This window comes from Idiotropiscis lumnitzeri, chromosome 1, assembly GCF_059441095.1.
Source record: "Idiotropiscis lumnitzeri isolate Australia: NSW breed Sydney's pygmy pipehorse chromosome 1, RoL_Ilum_1.0, whole genome shotgun sequence".
Lineage (NCBI taxonomy): Eukaryota > Metazoa > Chordata > Actinopteri > Syngnathiformes > Syngnathidae > Idiotropiscis > Idiotropiscis lumnitzeri.
In genome coordinates this window covers 3,741,734-3,756,415 of record NC_142391.1, presented here as the reverse complement: position 1 = coordinate 3,756,415, position 14,682 = coordinate 3,741,734, and the positions used below count along the sequence as shown (strand labels likewise).

At 40.2% G+C, this 14,682-nt stretch overlaps 1 protein-coding gene across 1 annotated transcript in view; it reads left to right on the top strand.

Annotated features, from left to right (window-relative positions):
• Nucleotides 1-14,682, top strand: part of ppp2r3a (protein phosphatase 2, regulatory subunit B'', alpha) — a 28,656-nt gene that overhangs the window by 5,119 nt on the left and 8,855 nt on the right. The window lies entirely within an intron of this gene.

Below are 14,682 nucleotides of genomic sequence, written 5' to 3'. Positions count from 1 at the left end.
TCTGGTTTGGGATTTGAAAACAATCGTAGAAATTCTGCAAATGGGCTCGTTGCACATCCAGTTGTGACGTTCCTGTTCGTCATGGAAGTTGAACATCTGGATGTAAAATAGGCAAAATTGTTCAGAAATGAATGGTTCATTCATGTTTTGTATTATTATTTAGGATTTAATACTCATCAATTTGTCGGAAATTTGTGCTGATAAAATTTTTTTTCACATCTTTTAATTTTATTATTTGCAGGAAATCAGTGAGCCATATGAACACATTTTTTATTTCAATATTTACTATACATTTATGATAAAACAATAATTCATTCTCTCTTTTTGAGTGCTTGTGATTTAATTCTAATTATGTCCAATTTAAATGTGCTTGAAATTATTTGACATTCTAATTTGATCATTCAGAATAAATTATGAAAAAAAAAATTATTCAATAAATGAATACTCGCCACAAAAGCAAACATATGATGTCTTGTGAATCGATTAAATATATTATTGAACGTATACTTTTTATTTTATTCTTTACAAAAAAATAAATTTTGTGTGAATGATAAAATAAATACATAAATAAATAAAGAAATAATTTAGTCACTTTTCTAAATAATTTCCAACTAATTAACCAATTGTTGTGTGCCGCGTTAAATAATAAAATAAATAATAAAAACTTGAAACTTTTATGATGCACAATAAGCCAATTAACTAACTTTTTAACCCCTCAACTCCCCACCCAAATAAAACCTAACAAATAATAACTAGATGAATTCATTCATAAACTAAAATTGCCACTGCATGCAACAAATATTCCAATACTGCCGAAATCGCAAAATGCGATGTTGCGTCCTACTTTGCCCGCCGCCGCGCTGCAATGACGTGCCCTTTAGACGTGCCTGTGACCGAGCGGGCCGGGGGCCAGTCCAGGGTGCGTCCCGTGTCCCTCATTGAGCTCAGCCTGCAAACGAGCCAACGCTCCGTCCCTGCCATTGGCCGGCGCTCTTCCCGTATTTTGGGCGTGTTGAGTAACCCTTGTTGCCGTGTGGCGCAGCGACCCAATCGGAGGCGCTTGATGCCCGTTGTCTGTTGGCACCCATGAGTGTTAACTGTATGGTAAGCCCCTCCCCCTCTCCTGTTGGACGGAGCTGTGAGTGGTGGGGCCAAGAGTCGGCGGGGGGTGCACCTAAATATGTCACCCCCCCCCCCCGTACTACGGCATCCCGCTAACAGACTCGCTGTCGCCTCCGTGTAAATAGACCTGAGCGTGTCAATGTGTCCCCCCCCCCCCCGCTGTTGCCATGCATGTTGTCGTAAAGTAGCCGTGTCGCAATCCACACTGGGATTAAAATTCAAAACGCGCGTTTGAGTTTGATATTTTCTCTGCATATGAAGTTAGATCATCGTTATGAGGTCTTATCATTTGTTGCCGAGCTGAGCCCAATAAAAGTCAAGGAGGTTGTTCCACGTTCTTAAAGGGGAACGCGAGGTAAACATTTGCAAAAAAAGTAGAAACGCAGTATTCTGATTTCATATTTTGTTCGTGGAATAAGAATTAAGCGGACGAAGCTATCAGGTATTTTTTCCCGTGCCGCCCTCAGCTGATGTCGTAGTGCCCTTCCATCTCGCATTGCGAACGTCAAAGTCGGCTTGTTTTCTGGTCACGCGACGTTCACAATGCGAGCCCGAAGGCATTTTGACGTCATGAAATTGAAGCCAAACTTGAAATGATCCACCTAAACTGAAAAAGCGAACCAAAAATGCTGTTTTCTTCTTTGTCGCGTCTTCATTTTTTTTTTTTTTTATCAAGGCTGCAAAGTGCAATCATTTATTCAATTTGAATTCAAAAGTCTACCGTACTCGCTGTTCGGCATAGACAATTCAGCCCATTTGCCTTTTTTTTTTTTTTCTTTGAGTCAATAAATTGTTTTTTTCTTTTTAATTTTCGGAATCAGCATTTTTGGAAGTTTTTTGGGGGAGTTAAATTTTTTTTCACCCATTGCATTTCAACAGGCAACAATTATCCGTGGATTTTTGCTATTTGCAGGCCCGACCCGGCCCAATCCTCCGCCTATAGTGGGGCTCCACGGTCTATAAAATGGGCACAGTATTTTCTGGGCTATGAGGCGCACCTACATATAAGCCGCAGCAACTCTTTTTGGGGATAATAAAATTTTTTTTTAAAAAAACCAGACATACCAGACTATAAGTCGCAGTTTTCTATGTTGGGGAAAAAAAGAATTTTTTACTGCATGTACGGAGCAATTTTGTACTGTGAATGCACACAAAGTTACATAAAACAGATTGTTAAAACAGTGCCTTTTAACACGGCAACAACTTTGCTCATTAAAACATAAGAGACCCAAGAGAAGAAAAAAAAGTTATTTAGCGTATTTTCTGAACTATAGAGCGCCCCTAGTGGTGAAAGAAAAATCCACAGAAAAGCCGCACCGTTGTATTAGCCGCATGGTTCAAAATCCAGGAAAAAAGTAGCAGCTTATAGTCCGTAAAATACGGTACTTGCAAAATAATATCCAATGAGAATATTTATTTTCACCTGGTTAGTCTGTTTTTTGCATTGAACCTCAGAATACAACGTTGGCCAATCAGAGCTGACATGACATACTCATTATTCCTTTTCCAAAATCACAGAGAGCCACAGAAGAAGGATAAAAATGCTTCACGCCACTATGGAGCCACAGGTTGCAGGTGGTAGACCTTTTAAAAAAAAAAAAAGAAAAAAAAAAAAAGAAAAAAAAAAAAATCATCCCCAGACCTAAACCCAAGAGAGGTTTTTATTCCTCATAATTAGTCGCATTTAAGTGCCCCAAATTCTCCTGCCTTAAGATCATGTTCGGGAAGCGACCCCGCGCTACCGTAGGTCACAGCCGGATTTGAGAATAGCTTCCCTGACACCCAATAGCAACTGTGGGAATAATACTAATATTCCTCTCGACCCCACTCGCACATCAAAGTGTCAGGCGAGCCGCAAACAAGGCTCTGACGGAATGCCTTGTGCGCTTCCACTTACGAACCGCTTGGGACGAAAGCCTGCCGCCGCGTCGTCGTCCTCACTGAGCGCTGAGCTCCACCTGTCGAATGGCACCGCCAACATGTGAGGTAAAATTCGTAGCAGGCCCGTCTGCCGGCCCAAACTCTGCGGGAGATCGTAAGCGGAGTGGTCCAAATTCGTGGCGCTATGTGCCCGCGCTTCACATTCGTGTTTTATAGGAGGGAATCTAAGAAGAGGGCTTTTAAGAGTGGAGCTGATTTAAGTGCGGCTCCGTTGGCTGCGACCCTGAACTGGAAAATATATAGCCAGATTTAAGAGCGTATATTGTGGCGCCTGTACATTTCAACACGGCCAATGGTGATGTGATGTAACATGAGCACGAGACAGTTTAATGGCTCTATTATATATGTGTGTGGGTGTGGGTGTGTATTTAGAATGTACATATGTATTTATATGAAAGTAAGTAAAAAAAACATATGGTAGACTAATAGAAACTTTTACTTCAAAATGGTCCACAATATTTACATCACAAATCGTTTTTCTTTTATCATATATATATATATATATATATATATATATATATCGTGACAGTGGAATTGCATATGCGGTATATATTTTTTTATAATGAAAGAAAATATCTAATAATAATAATAATATATACATATATACAGTGAACCCCCGGTTATCGCGGTTAATGGGGACCGAGACCACCCGTGAAAACTGAAAATCCGCGAAGTAGCGTCGCACCTTAAAAAAAAAACAACAAAAAAAACACCGTATATATATATATATACTTCGCACCTATATATATATATATATATATATATATATATATACACTGGTAGAGAGAGAGAGAGTGAAATTCATGTTAAAACAAAAAAACAAATTATTATTAAAACTTATTATTTTTTTATTCTCCAGCCATTCTTTTTGTATTTATTCAATTACTTCTTTTTGTATTTATTTAATTACTTCGACTTTTACCTGCTGGTACGCCGTCCGGTGTGCCCTGTGAATGTTATGATCCTCCAGCAGAACTGGAGGATTGAACAGGACTCTCCAAACGCATACCCGGGAAAAAAGGTGGTGATACAAAGATAGTGTAGCGACTTTGTAAATGGTTCAAGGGTTCTGTGTTTTCCTCTTTTCTGTGGAGGCTGTGAAGGCAGCAGGGGAGTGAACGTTATGTTGTTGTCGTTGTGTTGCTCTCTCTCTCTGATCGGCGTGGTTGCAGCCAACAGCAGCCGTTTTTGGCTTAATAATAAAAGCGTTCGCTGATGGACAAATTGGCCTGATTTATTATACAACGTTACAATATTTATTATAATCACAATATAGTCAGTGTAATCAGCGCGTCTCGCAGCAGCTGATGGCATGGCGCGAGATGATCGTTGGAGGAACGCCCACACAGCTGAAAAAACAAAAACACACGCGGCATGACAGGCACGGATCATGACAGTGAAATGAAAGGTGGCATTCTTCATTTATTTATTTATTCATTCATAACTGACAGCCTCGCTCTCCGCCGTTGCCCGGGCGGAAGGTGCTCCTATTTGGCTTAACTACCACGCACGCCGGCCGGTCTCCTTCGGAGCTCACGCACGGTCCCGAACGAAGCCAAATGTCGCCGCGCGAGTGCCCGGGCGGAAGTTGTTTATCTTCGGCTTGACAGCCACACACGCCGGCCGGTCTCCTTCGGAGCTCACGCACGGTGTCCGATCGTGTCCGTCGCCACCAATCGTCCGGGGGAACCTGCTCTTCTTCGGCCACTCTCTTCTTCGTCCACTCTCCTCTTCGGCGCACGCCGGCCGTCTAACCGCTTCAGCGCCCCCTTGTGCCGCTCGGCGAAACTACAATGCTCCCGAATATTTTTTAGACCCGCGAAGCACTGAACCCGCGAAAGGTGAACCGCGAAGTAGCGGGGGTTCACTGTATATATATATTATTTTTTCAAGCAGTAGTCAGCCGACCACCAGGGGGCGAACACACAGTTAAGGCTTCATTAAGCTGCCGATATAACGAGCCTGCAGCTTGAGCCTTGAGACACTTTGGGAACATGTCGAGCGACATAAATACAGAAAAACTGGAGATGAGGAGCGATTGCCCATAGAGATCAATTTCTATTGTCGGGACTTTATGATAGAGCTCTTAAGAAGCGTATTTATTCAACTTCTTGGGTATGTATTTTTTTTTAAATATTCCTTCATTCCTTTTTTTCAAGTTTCATTTTGAAATGAAACTTACATGGTAGTGAGATATAAATACGTTTTAACTCACATAAAATTAATAACTATGGTCACAATATTGATGAAAATAATCGTGATTATCATTTGGACCATTATCGTGTAAAAATGTCTAGTTATTTACTCACGGGGTCGGGGGGGGCGATTTCAATGAATGAGGCTGGATGGGTTCCGAGATCGCAACCGGACGGCATGGGACTGACCAGCAAAAAAAGGTCAAGTGCCCAGCTCTGCCGAAGCTGTACATGAACAATTAAAAAAAAATTAAGTTCAAAACACTTGATTTGACCGACAGGTGCTTACAAGGACAAAATAAAACTAAACAGACAAGCGCAGCATCGGCTAATTAATAAAGACAATCATCAAATATCTGTTATTGAGCGAAAACTAAAAGCCATTTGACCATTTTCCGGCTTCTCTTTTTTCCATCCCGTGTGTTTTATCCGGCCAGTCAACTGTTGACAGCTCAGAGCGAAGCCCGCTGCGTTTTGGCTCAAAGGATTTTTTTGGGGGGGAAGGGGATGAAAGAGGAGCTTAGGAAAAGTATGCAGATAGGAAGGTAATAACTGTCTGTCCGAGACGACACGAGGAGAGGATTTGCACAAAAACACTTTTTACACATGAAGGGGGGGGGTGGATATTAACGGGTGTGGTCGACGTCGTTTTTTTGTGAGGGGGGGGGGGGGGTGAGGGGGGTAGGGGGGGTTTCCAGCACTGTACAGTTATTGACTCTGCTTCGCTGGAGAATGACATCACTCCTCCGACAGGAAATAAGGTCAGAGCAGGAACGCATGCCAAGTGGGGGAAGACGCTTGTTTGGACGACATGCACAAGTACGAGGCCTAACAATTGTAGGCTTTCGCAATGTGGTTCATAAAAAAACAACAAAAACATAAACAAATAGATCCTCTAAATTGCCCCTAGGAACGAGTGTGAGCGCAAATGGTTGTTTGTCTCTGTGTGCCCTCCGATTGGCTGGCAACCCGTTCAGGGTGTCCTCCGCCTGCTGCCCAAAGACAGCTGGGATAGGCGACCTTTCAGAATCAGAATCAGAATCAGAAATCCCTTTATTGTCATTGTACAGTGTGCAACGAGATTAGAGAGCTCCCCTCTCCAGTTCAATACAACAATAATTTAACTATAATGTATGCATGTTGCTGTTGTCGGGCCAAATTGTTGAATTTCACATTTCTTCAAAAATCGGTAATATTGATTAGTCGCCAGACCGTTTTCTGTACTATCAGCCGCTACTTTTTTTTCCTCGATTTTGAACCATGCTGCGAATACAACTATGTGGCTTTTCTGTGGATATTTCTTTCACCACTAGGGGCGCTCTATAGTTCAGAAAATACACTAAATAAGTCAAAAAAATGTTTTCTCTTGAGTCTGTTCTGTTTTAATGAGCAAAGTTGTTGCCGTGTTAAAAGGCACCGTTTTAGCAATCTGTTTATGTACCTTTATGTGCATTTACAGGACAAAATTGTTCTGTACATGCAGGAAAAAAAACATATTTTTTCAACATAGAAAACTGCGGCTTATAGTCTGGTGCGGGCTGTATCATTTATTTTTTTTCTTTTTGGTGGCGGAAATGCGCAAAAGTCGTCAATTGCTGTCAAAGAAATAGGAGGCAATGTTTCTGTTACCTTTTGAAATTTCCCCCCAAAAAATAATCACCACATTTTCATGAAATTATGATTTTTTTTTTTTATTATTATTTGTGTTTCCGGACAAAGAAAACATGACCTCCTGCCTCTTTTCCAATCTTGGTGTCACGATCCAAAGTTGAGGCGAAACATTTGGCAGCCGGCGCTCTGCTCGTATTGGTAGCCGTTAAGCCTCTGACATCATCGCCTGGCCCGCCGCTCCCACTGCAGCCTGGGACGACCTCCAAACGGCTGTTCCCACTTTAGCGTCATTTTTTTTTTTTTTTTCAAGCGAGTCACCTTTACATCTGGAAACTTTTAACTCAGCTGGAGGCTGTGTCACCATGGCGACCACCAAAACATGTTTTGGAGTATTGGAGGTGGGAGGGAGGCTACGCGGGACTCCCCCACTCCAGAATGATGGCTGAACGGTGGGACTCCCTCCCCTCCCGAGAGGTCGTAGGGAGGCTGTTTTGAGAGATTGGGATTTTTTTTTTTTTTTTTTTTGTGGGCCATAAGCATGACAAGCAAGGTTGTGATTGGACAACCAAAATATTTGACCCGATCTCCATTCGGGTGTCCCTTTCACTGTCTCACAGCCAGTCTTGATTGTGACTCACTTGTAAATGAAATTGCGAGCCCTATATTGTTACTTATGTTAAAATAATACAAATATTTGTTTCATATATCCCTATTATGAAAGATATAAAATAAATACAATTAATAATATTCATAATGTATAATAAACAGAACATAAAAACGACTACGAAATAATAATAATATAAAGCATTAAAAATAGAGTAAGTGAGAAAAATATGACATGATATTTGTCATAATTATTTCCATGTGTCGACCATTAGCGTGGTTTCAACTCTTTTCTAATCCGGTACAGTACAGTATTTATCAATCACATTTCTATTGTATTTAACTTTAAAGTTGAATACAACAGAACTCTACTTAGCATTTGATAATTCCGAGCTGTTTGTTTTCTTTCTCAAATATTAATCTAAACACATTTTTAACTTTGCGTTTGTATGCAATGTTTTAATGAATCCTTATTTAAGTATTGAGCAGTATTTAGGCACAATGGCAATGTTCAAACTGTACATAATGTTACAGTGGCCTACAATAATATTCAATGTATGTATGTATATATATATATATATATATATATATATATATATATATATATATATATATATATATATATTTCTCATTATGGTGGATCTTTTTAGGTGGTGCTGGATGTGGAAAAAAAAAAGAAGAAAAAGAGAACCACTGCCATAAGCAGTGTACAAAACTGTTTTTTTTTTATTGTATTTTTTTTATTTATTTTGTGGTGTGTTTTGTTTTAAAGCATTACAAAAAGTACAACAACAACAAAAAAGGCAAATAATTGTTTTATTTATTCGTCAATATATTGTTTTTAAAAATAAATGTATTGTTAATAATATTCATTCTATCCATTCTTGGATGGACTTTTACTTGTCATTTATTGTTTTAAAATCGAATTGTATTAAATAGAATCCTTTCAAACATGTCAGGCCACCCACTGCTGCCCTCTGGTGTAGTTTTCAAAGCTTTTGCGTCTGGTCTTTACCGCCATCTGGTGGACGTTTTGATAATGAATAAACACCTCTATAATAACTTCAATTAAAAAAAAGAACTCTTCTTTTATTTTTAATAAATTTTTTGGTCATTTAAGATTCAAATAAACTTGACCATATTTACACAATTTTGGACAATCTTTATCAAATCAAATTGTCTCTCTTCCTGACTTTCAGATGAACTCACTTTTCACGAAACCTTAAAATGGGCAATGAGAAAATGAAGCTTTTCCCCTGTGATGGCGAAAGAATGTCGAAATACAAAATGGGAGTGTGTTGCTGGTACAAAACGAGCCGAATTGCGATTGTCTGGGCCTCCGCGAGATAAAAAGCAATTCATTCGTTTGAATTTCAGCCCATTTCATTGTGAAAAAAATAATAAATAAATCAAATAAAATCAAATAATAATAATAATTCAAAGAAAATTCATCTTCCTTGTGACTAATATTCCAAGAAAAACTGTGAGCGCATATTAACGCTTTCTAGTCGAGACTTTAATGCAGGCAGTGGAAAATCTCTGCTTGCTGACTCGCAAGCAGAAACCACAACAAACTTCTTTGATGACTTTTGCATTTCCTGAGCGTGGTTCCGATCCATTTGCGCCAAAGTCTGAGCAAACGATCAGCCTGTCCGCCGTCTCTCCAATGGGCCGTCCATCTTCGCTCTGTCTGGCTCCCAAACAAAACTTTTTTTTTTTATTTATTTTTTTTTTTTTTATAATTTAACTGCAAGTACGCTCGTTGCCATTGTTTTAAAATTGACAATTTGAAAATTCACTCATCATGAGAAATGAAAAGCTCACATTTTCCACCGTGTTTACTTGATTATCTGTCTAGTGTACATAGTTGGAATTTGGTAAACCCGTCCGCCTATGAAGGAGCCCCAGAAATGACCAAAATTATCCTGAAATCGATGTTTTCACCCGATTTTTTTTTTTTTTATATATATATATTTTGGGCGGTCTACTTATATTTCGGATGGCTACTAAAAGAAAAATTAGCTCGCGGGTTGCTTTTTTTTTTTTTAATATTCTAAAGCAAGGGTGGGCAAACTTTTTGATTGGTGGACCAGAATGGCTTCTGAAATTTGACAGAGGGGCCGGACTAGTAGCAAATGGATGGTCACCTCACCTCATCGGAAAAAATAAATACATTTAATTTTGAACGAAAATGAACAAAAACCATGGTATTTAGAAAATAAAACTTTAACAAGGTTTATTCATTAAATTTTTTTCAAGTTCGGCGGGCCGGATTAAAACCTTTAGCGGGCCGCATGTGGCCCCCGGGCCCTAGTTTGCCCACACCTGATTTAAAGGTCATTTTGGCATGGCTTCTTGAGAGTTTTTGTGGCTTTTCTCATGACAGACATCGTGTCGCTACTAAATGAAAATATAAAAGAGACATTGAGGGCTGCTAAATTCATATTTAGAATTAGAATTAGAAATCCCTTTATTGTCATTGTACTCAAGTGTGCAACGAGATTAGAGATTTCTTCCCATAATCACGCTGAAGTTGGCGTTCGAACCAAAATGGCAGATTTCTTGTCTGTTTCTAAGCATGACCTCTTCGGGCTTTTTTTTTTTGTGGGTCCCCTCATGATGATAACAAATTTCGCATTGTTGAGTGAAACAAACTTTGGGGTCTAAATTCTTATTTTGAACTTGGAGCTGCGACATCATCAATATTTGGACTCATGCTTGCGGCCCCTATCAGAAGTAATTGTTTACCAGAAAAAAAAAAATGGCTCTAAAATGGCATAAAAAAATTTGGGGGAACACCCTCAAAATGCCATTAAAAATGATTTTGACAATTAAGAATTTTTTTTTTTCTTTAAGTTGGCCTAAATAGAAGCTTTGTCATTGGCTAACTGTAGCGTGCCTGGAATCTGCCTAGCGCCCCAGGCAAAAATAAACATGAAATGGAGTTGCAATGTGTACGCGGATAATTTTACACACAGCCGCCAGGCAATCGTCGCTCCGAGCAGGTGTTTTAGGAAGTGGCTTTGTACACACTATTCTCTGCGAGAAGTCGTCCCCTGGAAGTGGCGTGCGCACATTCAGCGGAGCAGTTGGCGCTGCAGGACAGCTGAAGCAGCCCACCGCCGGCCCACCCGGCTCCGCCTTTGAACCACTTATCTTCTCGTCATGCCTTCATTGGTTCTGACTTGCCTGTTGCCGTACTGCGGCAGGAAAAACGGAAGCAAAAGCCACAGCTGTTGTCTTCATCCCCCCACCCCATGTTCATGTTCTTTCTAGCTAGCCAGACATCCCGCTAGCTAGCTAGCAAAATGCTACAGCAACAAACGCAGCGCAAAAAGGGGGACAACAATTCTTTAAGATGGTTACTATGGTAACGCTTAGAACGAACAGAACAAATATAAATTGCATGAAAATATGACTCGCCGTACTGCGAAATGTTTCTGGTCCTGCTAAGCTAATTGTGTAGCATTATTTTGGCTAATTTTCTCTCTGCCTGCTATTTTGATTTTCAAACTAGTATATGCTCCCCCGTTCAACTCGGTTCCAGCCAGGCTTCCGTGAAAAGTGTACACGATCACCCAAGCGCTTCATTCCGGTCTTCCGCAACTAATGTTAGCCTGTTAGCTTAGCAATCGGTTTGTCTTCTCCATATTTCTCTCTTGTTAATGCAAGGAAAAACAATTTTGACACTTGTTCGGTATGGGAGAAAGAAAATCCCAGAATGAGAAAAAAAAGTTTAAAAAAAAAAAAAAATTTTATAAATAAAAAATTAATCAAATAAAATCTGAATTTGCATTATATGCCAAACACTAATTTTGTATTTGATTGACTCTTGTAACTGTTAAACTTTGAATAAAAAAAAAAGTTTAAAAAAAAAAAACTTATGTGAATTACAGTAATACGTTGGTGCCTGGCCACGTTTGTATTTATTGAAATAAAACACTTTTCAGTTTATTTAGTCGAATGTCAGCATAGTCACGTGTGCAGCATTCCAGCGAAATACATTTTAATAACAAACGAGTCGCCGTAACATCCTCTTTGCATGGCGCTCGTTTGTTGATCGTCACAAGAAAGGGTGATTAATGTTTCCTCTTGCAGCACATCAGGAAAAGTGTTTATGTGCGTGTGTGTGTGTGTGTGTGTGTGTGTGTGGGATTGGTATGCGACCTTGGCTTCAGTACAGAGTTGAGTTGATCCAAAGAATTCAGCAGGGGTGCACGCCGCGGAGTTACCCTAAAAAACACGAGGATGTATCTGGGAAAGTCACTAGGACACATTAGATATTTAAAAAAAAAATACGAAGAATAATGATAAATATGTGTACAAATAATTAATTAATTAGCTTTGGACCACGAAAGTTATGAGCCGCTGCTGTGTAATTGTAGGTGATGACTGCGACCGCGAGAGGGCGCCAGATTCTCCACTGAATCCGCGCAAGAAAAAAAGAAAAGGAATTAATGGTGTTTATTCCACGAGCAGATTGTGAGAAGCTTGCTTTCCTGTAGGAATGTGCACACAGCTGCATTGCAGACATTTGGGACAGTTTGGGCCTCATGTTGGCCACTTCATTAGGTACACCTGTAAAATCTAAAGGCATCAAAATCAAGGCCAAAAAAAAAAAAAACTGGTGTTTTTACAAAGGGAATAGTTGTCAGAGGTATTTTTTTTTGGCCTGGACGTCTCGTGTTGACCCGATCTATCTCTTTATACAATATAATGAGTATTTGTTTGTAGTCAGTCAAAATGGTGTTGAAATGATTACTAAACTAACTATTAATACATTACGAAAACCTTATATACTGTTTATATGGTCTATATTTTGTAATGTATTTATAATCACTTTATGTATATTACATTTTATGGTTATTTCCAGTATACAGTACCTTTGTTTACATTGCATTTTGCATGTAGTATATTTTTAAGCTTTGATTGCAGATGACAATTGTGTAATTGTAAAACAAATCCATTAAAATTCATCCACTCATCACACACTTGACTAAAAATTTATGCTCATAATTTAAGGTATTGATTGTGTGGTGTGGTACAAATTATTTTTAACCAGCAATTGATTTGATATGAGAAACTAATACACTTTTATTTTGAGTTCATTGGTATTTTTTCTTGTTTTTTTTTTTTTTAATTATTATTCTTTAAGTGAATTATTTCGAATTTTAGATTTTTGACATACTTTTGTTTTTTTAAATATATTTATGGTAAAATATAAAAATAATCCATTGTTACCTTTTTGTGCAATTTCCTTATCACACTATTATATAATGCCAAAATAATAATATGGTTTTATGGGTGAGATTAAATAGTCCTAAAATGGTTCCGGTTTTACTTGGAGGAAATTTATTTTGTTACCATTGGAAGTTCCGAATGTGATCGAATGGCTTTAACATGTGGAGTTCCTCAAGGGTCATTCCTTGGACCCCTTATGTTAAGTCAGTATATGTCACCTTTTAGTCAAATTCTTCAGAACATTTTCATAATAGTAAATCCGTAAAACTACTCCTCATGATAACAATGTTCAAGTTTCAGGACCAGGTGACAAACTTCCTGGAACTCTCCTGAAGCGTCAGTTGCCGATTCATCACGTCGTCCCAAAATTACCTCTTTGGGAAAAGTTCCTCTTTGATAGCCCCGCCCACTGACATAGAAGCGGCCTTTGCTGAGTGGAGGGGGGGGTGCAAAACACAGCCCCCCCCTTCTCAACCGGTAAACTGTGTATGTGCGTGTTGCCCGACTCCGGCAGGGCTCATGTTTCTCAGCGCACTTGGTTCCGAGCCCAGGCACCAGAAAGACCGCGTAAGGAGGGGGTTGGGGGGGACACCGCAGGGTTCGCTAGCCCCCCGGAAGGTGGATCATGCTCCGGTGGTCATCTCGCGCAGGAACCTTGCATGCAGGAGTCCCACCACCGACTCCGGAGTGGAACGTTCTGGGCTACTTTCTGGAGTTTCTTGGCGGATCTGTAACTGGACGTTGGCGGGCGGGGGAATATTTGCTTGCGGAGACCGCCGACCATGATGATCAAGGAGACGTCATTGCGCCGGGACCCCGACCTGAGGGGTGAGCTGGCCTTTCTGGCGCGGGGCTGTGACTTTGTCTTGCCGTCCCGCTTCAAGAAAAGACTCAAGTCTTTTCAGCAGCAGCAGCAGCAGGTCAGGACACGCCGCAAGGTGGCCGCACGGAAAACGCAAATATATCAACTATGTCATATTTGGACAGCTTTTTTTTTTTTCACATGCCGGGAATGACAAACTATTCTGAGGCCGATACCAGATGGGTATTATTAGACGGGCGGCGCAGGAATAGAGTGATAGAATGAATGCAGAAAAGGGGGGGGGGGTTGCTGGGGGGGGTGCAGTTACAGCTGTCAGGCTCAATACACGCACTGTCAAAATGGCCACCGGAAGGAAGTTTTACAGGCCAGCAAGTTCCTTTACTGTTGTTTTGGGGTATGAAGTGGAGGAGGGCTTTTTTTTTTCCGATTAATCGAAATTTAATCGGGATTTTGATTTTGGCTTCTCTTGAGCTTCAAACCATTTTAATCAATCAGAGAAAAACTATGAATGTGCCACCCGGAGTCCTGACACCAGAAGCCTCCTCACAAGCATCCCAGTTTCGCTAAGCGGACTTCTTCCTCTTTCTGCCACGGAATGCGGAAAGATCTCAACCAGGGAAGGCACGGAAGAAGATCTTTCAAGAATGCAAAATAAATCTTGGACAAGGACACATCTCCGGTTCTGTCCTTGGCCAAAAGCAAATCACAATTGCTGCAGTCCTGGAACCTGAAGAGTCGGCAAGATTTTGACTGTGGTTACAACAACCTCAAAGAGACACCAATTCGTCAAAAAGTGCATTGCCCAGCTAAAAACAAAACAAACTAAATTTTAAAAAAAACTAACCCCTCTCTCCAATAACTTTTCACTTTTGGGAAAATGAAACAGTCAGCGAGTCTCGTTATCATAGTTGACTGCAGAATCCGTTTGTTGCTAACCAAAACGGCAGCACCTACCGCAGCCTGTGAAGCGTCTCGATGATCTAAGGAGATTCCGGAAGTCTTCTGAGGGGTGCTGCAAGGCTACGGAGTACCCGACTCAAATGACAGGCGGTTCTGTCGCTGTCATCGTTTTTGGCGTTTCCGATGTGCCTATTAAAGAGCTCAATTATCCGTCATTTTAAAGACAATGTTTAAGGTTGAGTTTGA